At 38.1% G+C, this 13,477-nt stretch overlaps 1 pseudogene; it reads right to left on the bottom strand.

Annotated features, from left to right (window-relative positions):
* Positions 1-8,289: 8,289 nt before the first annotated feature.
* LOC142456094 (glutathione S-transferase 3, mitochondrial pseudogene) lies at positions 8,290-8,736 on the bottom strand (annotated as a pseudogene).
* Between the last annotated feature and the right edge of the window lie 4,741 nt (positions 8,737-13,477).

The raw sequence follows: 13,477 nt of genomic DNA, 5'->3' as shown, positions 1-13,477 counted from the left end.
TGTCGGATTTATGGACTAGGCTGGGAGGTTTTCTTAATATATAATTACTCTTTGATACGAAGCTCTTTCTTATTCATGCATGAGTGTCCCTGAATTTGTTTCTCTAGTCAACCCGGTCTAACACACTATATTGAAAGAAGTTCAACCAGAAAGCTCTTTAGAAGCTACAACGGGGTGACTTCGCTTTACGTTTTGTTTTGGGTTTTTTGGGATATGTCTTCTGGAGAGACAAGTCCCTGGAAAGGGGCATTATGCTGGGTAAAATATGAGCTTAAGAAACAAAAGAAGAGGAAGGCCCTCAACAATATTGATTGACACAGGCCTGCATGATGGGCGTGAACCGCATAACCATGGTGAGGATGGTGTAGGCCCGGGCTGGGTCTCCTGTTCACACAGGTCACTAGGCATCAGCATGCACTTGATGGCCCTGAAGAACAACAAACACAAGGAAGTTCCCTTGCAGTATTAGTTCTGTATGATATGGGACTAGGGGATAGAAGGATTTGCGTTTATACGATTGTTCCTATAGTGATTTTGCTGCAGGTTATTTCACGTGCTTGACTTCAAATACAGCTCAAAATGAATTTTCCCGTCAGTAACCAGTAATGTTTTCTCATTAGTTAAGTATTAACAAATGTTTCTGTTCCCTCCTACCGTTTTTTTTTTCTACTTAAATCCTCCGAAGATCTAGTGCTGAAAATGGTTTCTTTGTGGTGTGAGAAGAGAGTTTTTAGTTAGTGTACTTCTAAACGCATATGCTGACCTTCTTTAAAGCTACTTGAAAGAAACATTAGTGAGGGCTCTAAAATATGCGACCACAGGATCTCATTTTAATCGTGTAACACATTTATGAAAGCATTTACTTTATGGAATTCCTAAAATCACCCTTCTTAAAAAACAACAACAAAACACCCTGCTCACTAGCAGCCACTATTACTGTCAGGCTGCTGTTAAATGCTATCAAGGTGGTCCCCGCAGTTCCATGTCACCACAGGACCAAACAGAACTCTTCTCTCCAAAGTCAGAGAGCTGCCTCCCTCTGGGCTGCTATTAGCTGGGAGGCCTTGGTCAGTATAAAAGCTGAGCTACACTTTCTTCAAATGCACAGGCTGAAAGGACCTGAACAGAACCCGTTGCTTCGAAGGAGGGGCATAAGTGAAAGTGTGCCCTGAGAAGTGTTCAGTGGAAGTCAGGGAATAGGAATGAGCTTCCAGTCTTGGTCCTAGACACAGAAGAACACAGAAAACCTTCCAGGGGCGGCATTTGTCTCAGCCTTAAACTTATGTCTCAGAGTAATATTTTAAATACAGTAGCTAGCAGCAATCGTCTATCATGATGTCCTAGAGAAAGCAAGACATAAGCAAAGTAGAAGAAAAAAGAGTGAACAGAAGCACAGCTTCAATAATTTTAGCATTTAAAATGATATGTTTGACTTAAAACTGTGAGATAATACTGTTTCCTATGTTCATAGAGATGAAGGCTCAATATAAATGATAGACAAGCAACTGTAAATCACATAAAGGGACACTGTAGATTCGAATGAACATACAATGAAATGCTTACTGGAAAAATGCAAACATAAGGATCCACAGGATGGTCCAAAATCAGATTCGCCCAAATGAAAAGTGATATGCCAGAAGATATGACCCAGGGGAAAGAGAAAAAGATGTATACCATAGAAAAGAGGGTGAAGTCATATTATGATACACCAAGTAGATGGAACATACATTCCGGTGATTGTAGAAGGACAGAGTAGAAAAAAGTGTTGCCTTTAAAATATTCAATTTATTTTTGGTGGTAATATATAAACCAAACATACATCCATTGACAATTTCTACATGGACAGTTCAATAGCACCATCTATATATGTAGCTATTCTATCTCTATACATTTGTTGCATTAAGATTAATGTAGACTTTTTGACCCTTAAATTTATGATCTATGGTTTGGAGTAACTATGGTCCGTTTATACTCGAGTTAATATTGTGGTAGCTTGGGAAGACTGGAGAAACAAATTCATAGACACTCTCATATGTATAGGAGAGAGCTTCATATACAAGAGCTGTTGAATATTGAGAAAATATCCCAGCCCAGTCCAGATCAAGTCCATAAGTCCGATATTAACCCATATGTCTGATACCAATCTATAAAGTCTTCTTCAGACTCACGAAACACATACAATGACACCAAATGCAGGAAGATTACTGGCAATGGGTGGGGAGTCTTGTGGATCCAGTGGCATTGTAAGAATCTAGTCTGGCAGGGGTCTCCAAGTGGCTCCTCCAGTTCCCAGGGCACAGGGTCTATGAGCATAGTGTCATGTGTCTTGTCAGTAGAGAATCTCTCAGGGAGTGAGCCAACAGAGAGAGTGTCTCCCACCTCCAGGGAGGAAATACAGCAATACTCAGAATCCTCAGGGGAAGACAATGCCCACACAGAGGCCTCATTGGCTATACCATGACTGACATGTTCGATACCACCCATTCAATCATAATCCTCTCAAATTGACAACAAATTATATAGCTACCACAAATATTCAGTAGATGATAGTGTTCTTTCTAAGAAGTCTTATGCTAGAGGCAAAAGGAGCACTGGTACTGTAGTGGTTATATATTGGCCTGTTAACCACATGTTAAATGCTGTCAGACTTTAAATGGCAAGCCCTTGGATGAAAATTGTAAACCAGGTAATATGGATTTATCTCAACAAATATATTTTTATTATTTTAATAGAAACCAAAAATTGGCATGTGGCTTTTAAACTAATAATCATTATATTTCACTAAAGTCCTCCCAGAAAATAAAATTTTGTATTATATAGCATTTATAGTATATATTATCTATAGTATTTTATAGTATTTGTATAGTATTATTTAATTCCCATTCTTCAGGCAAATAATATTGCTTTTCTAACTTTTTGAATATAAAAATCTAAAATTAGACTTAAAAAATTAATTCTAATTTCATGTAATTAAATCTTTCTGTTCTTGCTATTGCTGGAGCATTGATGGTGTAATGCGTCATGCCTTGGGCTGCTAACCTCAGGGTCAGCAGTTCAAAATCCCTCCATTTCCTGGGAGAAAGATGAGATGTTCTACTGCCGCAAGGAGTTACAACCGGAGCAAATCTATCCTGTCCTATAGGTTTGCTAGGAGTCAAAACTGACTCGAGGACAGTGAGGTTTTATGTTGTTGTTGTTTTTAGTAATTGGGGGGATAAATACAACTAAGAAAGACTTGCAATCTGAGTCTGCCCCAAGCTCTGCTCATGACTTCACCCAATGGGAAGAACAAAATAAAGCCACAGAACAAATTTCAGGTAACAATTGTGAAGAATGATGCTCATGATGTTCAATGTAGCAACTGAATAATTGAAGAACAGTGTCATAAAGCTTTAGGAATATACCCCCAAATCATAAATAGTAATATTTAAAATTTATATTTTACATAAGTTATTCCTCAGGAGGCTTTGATCACAAATATCAAACATTATAACAGAAATATGACTAAAGCCAAAATAATATGTAGTCATTGAAAATAACACTTAAAACATGGCTATTGGGATAGTAATTATAATAGTAGCTAAAGCATAGTATATAATATTTTATATTTTTAATCATGTAATATAGATATATATAACTAAAACATGAAAACAATTCTTTTTCAAGTTAATAATGATCCAAACTAGTCCAGTTTAGATGGTGCCCAGATACCATTACTAAATATTTAATCAATAGATGGATCCTGATAAAAAGGAAGAAAATGGTTGAACATGATATTAAACTCAGGTATTAACCAGACCTAATAGATCTATTGAGACTAGAGAAACCTTCAAATGCAATGCCTTGTATAAAATGATTCTGCCTCATCTTTGACACTGTGATCTAGCCAAGTTGATATCTAAAATCAACCATCACAATCCTATACCCAGTTTTCCCTATTGTGAAATATTACATTATTGTAGTTGGTTGATTACAATTAGTTAACTGTCAGTGAAGCATCATAACTTCAAGCTGTTTGGTGTTCTCTGAGCTTCCTAGATCAGCGATTTGGCATTTGGCATTAATTTTGAAAAGCTTTGGCCATTACTACTTTAAATATTTCTGTCCATATTTATCTCTTTTTAATCCAGTTGATTTTCTGACAGTATGTACACAAATATCCTGTTTTCCTTTTTAATTGCCTCCTTTGTATTTGATCTGGAGAATTTCTAAGTCATATCTTCAGCCTCATTTTCCCCCCTCGGCTATATTAAGTAAACCAATGAGCTCCTCAAAGACATTCTTCTTTCTAATACAGTGTTTATGTTTTGTAGGATTTTTCCCTTTAATTTTGACATTTTGTGCTGATTAGTTTTCAATTTCAATTACCATCTTACCTTTCTGATCATATATTGCATATATTCTGTTTTATCCCATTAGATGCCTTAACATACTCATCAGAGATATGTTAAATTTCCTGTGTGATAAATCCAAAATTGGTGTCATATCTGCAGATAGTTCTGGAACTTCTTTTGCCCTTTCTGAGCACACTTTCCCTGCCTTTTCCACATGTTTTGTAGTTTTTGTTGAAATGTATTGTATTGCACAACGTTGTGGCTGTCTGCCATCAAGTCAATTCCAACCATTAATGATGATAAAAGAATAGAACTGCTTCAAAGGGTACCTTCAGTGGTCATATTGATGGGAAGCGGGTCACAGGTCTTTGATTCCATGGAGCAATTGCTAGGTTTGAGCCATCAATTTTTCGGAGAGAAGCTGAGCCCTTAATCATTGTATTACCAGGACTCCTAATGGGAACTGTTAAATAGGTACTTAGTATATGGTTTTATGTTAATCTAGCATGGAGTTAGAATATAATTGTGGCAGCATTGGTTGCTTTGACTTCAAATTCTTTTAAGACCTTTGTTTTTGTGTTACCTCTAGACTTTGTGCTTCTCTAAGTATTCCTACTCGAGAGTTTGGATTTTGAATCTTTCAGTTTTTAACTCCCTTTAATTATATTGCAGGTCATGGTGGTGTGTTGTTAAGGTGTAAATGGATGGGCAACCTACAATATAATAATGAAATTTCAATGTTTTAATGGGCTTTCTTCTTTTGCCTTTAAATCCTACACTGTTCTTTGACTTCCCCCTGAAGTCAGCTACAAGTAAGCAAGAGCTTGGAGTGGGAGACATGCCATCCTCCAGGTGAATGAGTTGGAGAAACATTTTCTCCTGGAAACAATGTCTTTGTTATGGAGAATGGTCTGGTTTATTTCACAATGATGAATCATGCCCTCCTCCAGTCCATTCTACCAGGTGGTTTTTCTTGGCTCTTCATCATGAGAACCTGATAAGTTTCCTCAAAGTAAAACCACAAAGGAATGGGAGTAGCCCTAGGACTGTATCTATCCTCCAGGAATGCCTCATTCCCATTCCAGTCCACACTTTGTCTCCAACAATTAGTCAAAGTTTCATTTAAGTGTTTGGACCATTTTATATCTCCAACTGCTGCTTTTGGAAAATGGATCTTGGCCGTCATTATCCTGGTTTACCTGTTTCTCAGTATTCTTTGGAAAGCTAATTAACCACTGAGTCCAGAAAAAGCCAGTGATACTCAGTTTGCTCAGTTTGGATTGTTTTTGTCATTTCCATTGTAATATAAAGGAGAAGGATGACTTCCAAGCACTTTCCACATTTGAGAGAAACAGAAACCTAGAATAAGGGTCTTGTTTCTATCCAATATTGGTAAATGTAGAGAATGTAAACACACGTTGCTATGAGCTGGAAATGACTACACGGCAGTGGGTTTTCTTTTTTGCTGCTGCTTTGCTCTCCGGCTATATGTCATATTTGCTTGGTCAGTGGTTTGAAACCACCAGAACATCCGCAAAAGAAAGACTGGGTGTTCCACTCCCACAGTTGAGGTCTAGGAAGCCCTCAGTGGGGCGCTCTCAGACAGCCGTGCCTCGATGGCTGTGGTTTTAGTTTATTCTGAAGTTAACACACAGTTTTGAGTTTCTTCTCTCTCAGTTCTTTCCCAACTTGCAAGAAATAATTCAATCAAGGTATATCATTCAGACAAGAGTCAGAGAAAATGTTGGAATGGACTCTTTATTGAAGGGGGTACTTTGGTGTATGGAGCACTGAAGGGTTCCCAGCTCACCCAAATGTGTGAAAAATTAAAAGCTAGACTTTATTCTGCTAATGGTAGACCTTCCACATGGGCTGGCTTTCTGGCAGATGTTCCCGATTCATTGGCTTTCTGTAGAATACCACTCCTTTCCAGGTACCTGTACCTTTGTGTCGCAGAGCCCATGTGGTCTCCGTGTCTCCGTTCCCTGAAGAGTCAATTCAGCCATTGTGAGGTACTGGGAACATCCTGCCTTTCCTGCCCACATATTTTCACTATCTCCATCCCTTCCATTGATCAAACCTGTTTTATCTGACCTTCAAAGTCCTTGGTGCTAGGGAAGCTTGGGGAAAGCATGCCTCCACCTCCCTTTTGTTGTCGGATTTCTTTCATTGTTACCTTCTGTGGTAGTTAGATGCTTTGATGTTATCTTGAAAATGTATTAAAGTGTAGGGGTGGAATCTCACCTGTCAATCAGGTCACAATCTAATGGTGCTTCATTGGAGGTATGACCTTCTCATAAGGAAGACCCTGGGAACCTCCGTCACTCTCTTGCACTCTGCTTTCCTGCTTGTGGGGACTCTAGTGGCCACCCTGGTAGTTGCAAGCACCTTGCCAGATTTTCACTGACCTTGGATCCACAGGACTTGGCATCCACCAGTCTGTGATCTTCCTGCATTCTGCACCATTGCATATGGTTGCATGAGTCTGAAGAGGGACTTATGGACTTGAGATGGAATGTGCTGGGACATTTCTTGATATTTAATTTTTTTTCAAAAACATATTTTTGAGCTAATACAGATATCACATCCTTCCACAGTTCAATCACATCCAGTGGTACTGTATAATTGCTACCACAATCAGTTTCAAAACATTCCATTTCTTCCTGAACTCCTTTATACCAGCTCCCCTTTATCCCCAACTGTACCCCAGGAACCCTTATTCTACATTGTGTCTCTGTAAGTTCATCCATCCTGGGTTTCATGTACCAAAAAAAAAATACAACAATAATTCAAAAGCACTACAGTCAAGGACAAAATATATCAGAGTTTAACCCCAATATATAAAAACAAACAAACAAAACACAGACAATTTTGAAAACATTTTTCATGTGTCAGGTGTCAGAGAGTGTATCAAATGACAAGGTTTGAACCGGTCAAGTCAGGTTTATCATTTTGATCTATAGTTGTCTCTCCAATGCTCTCTGTTTGGTAGCCAGTTTGTTTCAATCCCTCAGTTATGGATAGAGGGAAATCCCTGGAGGCTTATTTCCTGTGTAGATCTCACAAATCTATCTTGGGTTTCTACTGCCATCCATAGCCTTCTGCAAACCAGAATCTCACAATTTAGGCTCTGATACTATTCCTTCTTTTGATTTTGGATTATATAATTTACAATCCTTGGATCAAGATATCTGTGTGCTTCTTCCACGTGGATTTAGTTGACATCTCAATTAGATGATTGCTTATTTGGAAACAAGCCCCTAAGGCCTCAGATGCTATTCTTTCTATCTGCTAGTCGGGCACCTTCTCATTTCTTCAGCTCAATTTGGCATAGCATCCATGTCTTCCAGGTTCCCTTCCTGAGGGTGAGTATTGAGCAGGACCATGGTGAAGTAAACCTCTTTCCTTTACATGTATGGGCATCATGGCATTGGTTTCTCTAGTCCACCTGCCCGAACCCGTCCTCTTCCCTTTCATTGTCACAAATTTTCCCTGGCCCAGATTTAAAAACTGGTAAAGCGGGACACCATTGATATAACTCATATCCTGGCGAAGTAGCCATATGACAGCCCAAAACTGTATACCCTAGCTTGTCGTGCATTCTTTCCAAAAATCTTTTTTAAAATGCCGCGGAACGCGTGAAAAATTGTTAAAAATCGGGACTTCCCGCCAAAACGGGACGTCTGGTCACCTTTACCTAATTCTGCCTAACATTATGTTCTAGATGCTCAGTCTTGAACAAAACTAGATTAAGATTGTGTACTATTTTCTATAACTCTGACTTTTTGTCCTTATCATATCCCAGAACTTTAAAAATCAAAAATTGTGACAGCAAAAAACCCTGGACTGCATATATATAGAAGCCACTTAGGTTTTATTGTATTTAGGGAGGGGGAGTAACTGGAAAATAAGGTAAATCATTCTAAATGAATGCGAGTTTCTAAACCCTTATGCTTCACTGGTAGCATTTGGACCCAGCACCCAAGTCAGTTTTCACCCAACCAAGATGCTGGGAAGCAGAGCACACCGTCATGCCCATCAAGCCGATGAGCGCAATGGAGCCCTGGGCGTCGCGATTCCGCTTGCTGGGCTCTCCTGTGTAACAGCCTTAAGCGTAGCGAACACGTCCAACAGCCAAGCCCAAGGCAGAAACTATGCGCGGGTGGTAGACACCTCCAGCAGCTAGGACAAACAAGAAGGGAGGATCACTTCCAACGTGTTCTGGTGGGCTCGCTGGATGCAGTTGAAGTGGTGCCCGTTTTCGGGGTCCGGGCTGTACATGGTCGGGTACGCCTCCTTACTTGCGGGCCTTGGCAACCTTGACGGCGAGATGAGCTACCACGACGAAGCTGGCAGCACCAGTGAGAACCACGGAACCATACTCCGTGGAGAGGACTGCCATCTCGGCTCTGGGTCAGCCTTTCTCCGCGGCTGCAGACCCGACTGCATAGACTTTACACACTCGTTAAAATGGAATTTGGAGCTGGACAGACAGGTTGGAGAGGCTGTGAAGTGCCTTTATTTTTCACTAGTAACATGTAAAATTTAAGCTTTCTCACACTTTTTCTAGTTAATATACTCTTTAAACCCATCTCCATCACTTCTTCTAGTTTTCAGTATAAGTAATCCTACATGCATTAGAACATTGATTGTAGTGGCAGATATGAAATAAAAGCACTACAAAGGTTTTACATATATTGAATTATTGATGCCAAATCTTTTAGTTCAGCAGATAATTTTATTTTTTCTTTAATCTGTTATTCAGAATGCACTTCTGAAGGCAGCTTTATGTAAGGTTTACATTTACTTACAGAAGTGAATACAGTATTTTCCTCACTGTTGAGAAAGTCAAAATCCATTAGAGGAAATGTACAGTCCACACACATAAATATAATATGTAATAACAAATTCTGTTATCTCTGTGTGGCAAGAACCACAGGTGACAAACAATCATACCTAAATTTCAATTTAACCACATTGTCTAATTTATTGAGAAAGTTTGCTCATATATATATTTCCAAGTTTTCTTTTTACTCTGCTTACAAGTTTTTCACTTGATTCTTTTCAGTTTTACTCAAATGTTTATTAAACATAACCTCAGTGAAAACATACTAACATTGCAAGGGGGAAAATGAAATGAAAAGATAATTAAATTTGTACTCGGACCTTTTGATACCACCTCATATTTCTCAAAGTCATGCGAGTCATTAGGCAACTTGATCTAATTATGCTCGTGGATGGCATCCCTGGAGTGATTACTAGGGTCTGCCTACTTAATTATTGCTCTAGAGACAGAACACACCCAACTCTTATCAGACTGATAATCAGAGATGTTTCTTTCTATGTGGTAAGAGAATATAGAAATGAGCCTGAACTTTCTTATGAATATATTGAAAGGAAGTAAAATTTGAACATGATGAGAAAAATAGACTTTTTTCCCATGAATAAAATGTTAATGCTTTGTTGAGTCTGAGTTTTCAAACACCGTGTCTTGCCAGCGATGTTATTAATGACAAAATAAAAGAGAAAGTTGTAGCTAAGTATTATTGTATGGGTTTCAATTTCTTAATGCTCATCTGGAAAACTTAATTATGGTTTAAGAGGGTTTTGCTTTTAAGGATTTTTGTTTCATTCTAATTAGGATGTATGAATGGCATGCTATTATTATTAGGTATTGTAGAGTTGGTTCAGATTTTTAGCTACCTTATTACAACCAAATGAACCACAAGGTCCTACACTTTCCTCACAATTGTTCTTATGTTTGAACCCATTGTTCCAGCCACTGTGGCAGTTCACAGTGCCAGGATCTTTCTCTTTTCCCTTTTTCCCAGGAACTAACCTATCCTGACAATATGTCTAAAATATATGAGACAAAGGATCACCATCCATTCCTCCAAGGAGTATTCTGGCTCGACTTATTCCAAGATTTGTTGGTTCTTTGGCAGTACATGACACTTTTGATTCTTTGCCAGCATCATTATTCAAATGTATTGATTCTTCTCTGGTATTCCTTATTCAACGTCCAACATGCGTATGAGACATGCATATTCAACGTCCAGCATGCATATGAAAATGCCATGGATTGGGTCAGATGCACCTTAGTCCTCAAAGTTAGATCCTTAATGTCCAAAACTTTAAAGAATTCTTGTGCAGCAAATTTACCCAATGAGTCCATAAGTAAAGCTGTGACAATCTAGTTTTGTAAACACTACAGGTTTGGAAATCGTTCAAAGAAGTTCTATATCCTATCATATAAATCACATGAGTCAGAATTGACTTGTTAGCCACAGGACAGCTGATCAAAATGGAGTTATTTATTTACAGAAATCCTATGTATTCTGCTAAAATAACTGTTTTGTTATAAAATTATTTTATACTGTATTACCTTAGTAGAATATACATTGTTACGATGTAGTATTTGCTTTGGTTCAAAGTGGTTTGCTATTATTAGGATGCCATCTTCACATTACGTGGTGCTTTGGCCAATAGTTGTGCCACCGTGTCGATTCATTTCAGTAAGGGTCTTCCTCTTTTTGGATAATTTTGTTTTTCAAGCATGAGGTCCTTTTCTAGGAATTGGTTGCTGCTCCTTGAATACATGTCCAAGGTTCATGTGACGAGTCTCACAACCCTCCTTTCTGCAGAGCTTTCTAGCATAGTTTTTTGGTTGCTCCAGCTACCTGTGGGAAACTAAAGACAGCAATGTTTCTTTGGTCTACCTTAGTCATTATCAAACCTTTTGAATAAAAAGGAGGTACTAAAAACACCCTAGCTTGTGTCAGGCACACCTGAGTCCTCAACGTGACGGATTTTCTCTTGAGCATTTTGAGGACGTCTGTGCAGACGATTTGCCCAATGCAGCATTTGATCTCATGACTGCTGCTCCTGTGAGGGCTGGCGGTGAGTCCAAGCAATGAAGCATTTACATTGGAACCAAAGTCAATGCCACACTCTACAGATATCTAATCAGTGCAGGTAGTTGAGGAATGGAATACAAAATGATTTATAGCATGGAAACATGAGTGAACACAGCGAAATACAGTGCTGCATACGAAATTCCTTTTCACTCTGCTTTTTTCCTGTGTTCTTCTTTAGAAGTGTTTGTGGTATGATTTTCTTCTGTATTTGTGGAATCTGTGTGTCTCTATAATTCAGTAAGATCCATCTTTTCTTATATTACAATACAATTACCTTTACTTGTTTAATGCACAAATCCTATATTTTCTGAAGTATGTCACTGTTTATTTGAGAACTATGTCTTTAAAATATGTCTTGTTATTTGTATATGAATCACGAATGTTTTATTAGTGCTCTTGTGCAAAGTAACATGGCTCTTTTGTCATTCGCTCCAGCCATAGATTTCCTTTATGTCTTGTTAATTTTACAACATATGAACCTTGTTTCAAAACCACATACAAGTTTCTGTAGGAGAAACACCCAAATGAGTTTGACACATAAGAGAAATGTCAAAATTGATGCATAAATTGGGGAGACATCACCATATAAGAGGAAATTGAAGTAAAGGAAATAAATGAGATCACACATGGAGAGAACGAAAAGGGGAAATGTGGTGATACAACTAGAGACCACTTGCAGGAGGGACTGAAGGCATGGGTCAATAAGAGATAGTTTAGCTGCCTCCTTTGGTTCTTTGTGTTATTTATCCATTTATTCAACAAATGTTTATTATGCTAAGTTCTCTACGGAGAGAAGATTGTAAAAATGACCTAACTTCTGCCTTCAAGCAATTTTAAAATAAGTATGCATTACATAAGGAGTCATTAAATGAGATTGCCCTGAATTTCCCACAAGCCCTGCAGATTTCATTTCCCATTCATAAAGGACCAGAAACTGTAACTTTTATTTCCTGTAAAATCCAAAAAAGAAGCATGACTGGCTCCAAGTGAGCTTGAATTTCATTGGTTCCAAGGGCAGGCAGATCCTGGAACACTTTGCCTGATTCATTTTCCAGCCTGCATATAACAGGTACAAACACCTTAGGGTAAGTCGTAATTACCGCTAAGTCAGCCAAGAGACCCAACAATATATAACAAAAACATAGGAAAGACTAAAATGGATGTCAGAAGGTACTCTGGAGCTTGCTCTTGAATACGGAATAGCTAAAGAATGGCTATAGAGCAGCAGGGAGTCGCTCACTCTGTTTCCCATTTGATTTTCTATTTTGATACTACAAGACATCAAGGCAACCATGTAAGTGTATTGCCAACATTGATTTGGAGCTTGAAGGGTGCACATGAGGAGCCTTGGTGGCACAGTGATTACGCATTGGGCTGCTAACTGTGAGGTCAGTGGTTCGAAACCACCAGCCACTCTGTGGGAGAAAGATGCTTTGTATTCCTCAAAGGGTTAGAGTCTTGGTAATTCTATCCTATAAGACACATAGACAGGTTGCTTTGAATTGGAACCACCTAGATGTCAGTAGTGAGTAAGTGTCACGTTGCTGGCAACCAAGATAGCGACCTATTTGTTTGCATTTATTTTTCAGCTTTTACACCTTAATTATTATCACTATTGAATAAAATAGAGAATCCCTGTCTCTGACAATTTCATCTCTGCACAAAGATGTTTCACAACATATAGCTTCCATTTTTAGGCTACAATTTTAATTTTTTTATAAGGGTATTAGAAGATATTAAGTAATGGATTCAACTTTACATAGTGTTTGAGTGACATGTATCATTTGAAGTGCATTCGTTTTATTTTGAATATATAATGTCAGTTAATTTTTCAGGTTTTTCTATATTGTAATGATCAAAAGCACTTCTCACTTAACACCTATTTATTATGACTGTGACTTATTATATTTAACAACCATATGTTCTACTATGCCAGGAAGACAAATTGTAAAGTAATAATGTCACTATCATCATCAAAAGGATCGTTTCAAGATTTATATTGAAATATACCTCTGCCCAGGATAGAATAATATCTACACACTTACAAGAAAAGCTAGTTTATGTGGTTATTAGCCAATTTTGCCAACCATCCACTAATGCTGAAAAATTTTAAAATACATGAAATGGATAGAATTTTGCAAGATTAACAATTTATTTGTGGCTAATACCTTTTATCAACAACATGAATGGCAACTATAAATGTGAATCCACTAGATAGAATACACA

Source organism: Tenrec ecaudatus, chromosome 9 (assembly GCF_050624435.1).
Source record: "Tenrec ecaudatus isolate mTenEca1 chromosome 9, mTenEca1.hap1, whole genome shotgun sequence".
NCBI lineage: Eukaryota > Metazoa > Chordata > Mammalia > Afrosoricida > Tenrecidae > Tenrec > Tenrec ecaudatus.
The sequence above is the reverse complement of the archived record's forward strand: the minus strand, read 5'-3'. Positions and strand labels throughout refer to the sequence as shown.